Here is an 818-nt window from a genome sequence, read left to right as displayed (position 1 = left end):
TTTACATAGGAAGATCAGAGCCCCCCCCCCCCCGCCGCCGCCGCCGCCGCCGCCGGCCTTCCCAAGTGTGCGCAGCCTGGCCGGGAGGAATGCTCCGCCTGCCCGGCGCCGGCCGGCCGGCCTGCCACTGCGGGGCTCCGCAGGCCTGGCGGGGGCCGTGCAGCTGCAGCCCCCCTGGAGGGCGGCCTCCCCGGGGTCCCTCCCCGCCCTCGCCAGCCAGCCACCCTCACCCAGGTTCTGCGTCCGCAGCACGTCGTAGGGCCGGCCCCGCCCGTCCGTTGCCGCCTCCCCGGCCTCGGCCAGCGCCGCCGGCAGCAGCAGCGGCATCCTGCGTCGGGCGCGGAGCCTTAGCCGAGTGGAGGCGGGCGGCGGCAGCAGCCCCGCCCCTTGCCCCGCCCCGTCTCCCTGCCGGGAGGTCGGGCCCCCCCCTCCGTCCTCGCCTGGAAGGTGGCAATATGGCCCGCCGCGGGCAAAAAGACGGAGCGGATCGGCGGGAGAACGGGAAAGACCCCCCCCCGCCCCCCGGTGCCACCAGGGGCAGATGAACCATGAAGCAGACGAAGCCCGTGCTTGGGGCACCATTAGATTCCATTACATTTGCGATTTCTATACCGCCCTATCCAGGAGGCGCAGAGCGGTTTACAGACACAACCAGGGGGGCGCCACAAAGTTGGGCAAAGGGTGAAAACCTTCGTTTGGCCACTCTATGGGGTGTTCGTTATCCCAGGAATAAATGTCTGTCTCGCTGCCACCTGCGTCGTCCATCTGGCCAGAGTCAGGGGTCAGCCACTCACAGGGACCCGGGGGGGGGTCAGTGC

Source organism: Gekko japonicus, unplaced genomic scaffold, assembly GCF_001447785.1.
Source record: "Gekko japonicus isolate JY-2015 unplaced genomic scaffold, Gekko_japonicus_V1.1 scaffold856, whole genome shotgun sequence".
In the NCBI taxonomy this organism is placed as follows: domain Eukaryota; kingdom Metazoa; phylum Chordata; class Lepidosauria; order Squamata; family Gekkonidae; genus Gekko; species Gekko japonicus.
The sequence above is the reverse complement of the archived record's forward strand: the minus strand, read 5'-3'. Positions refer to the sequence as shown.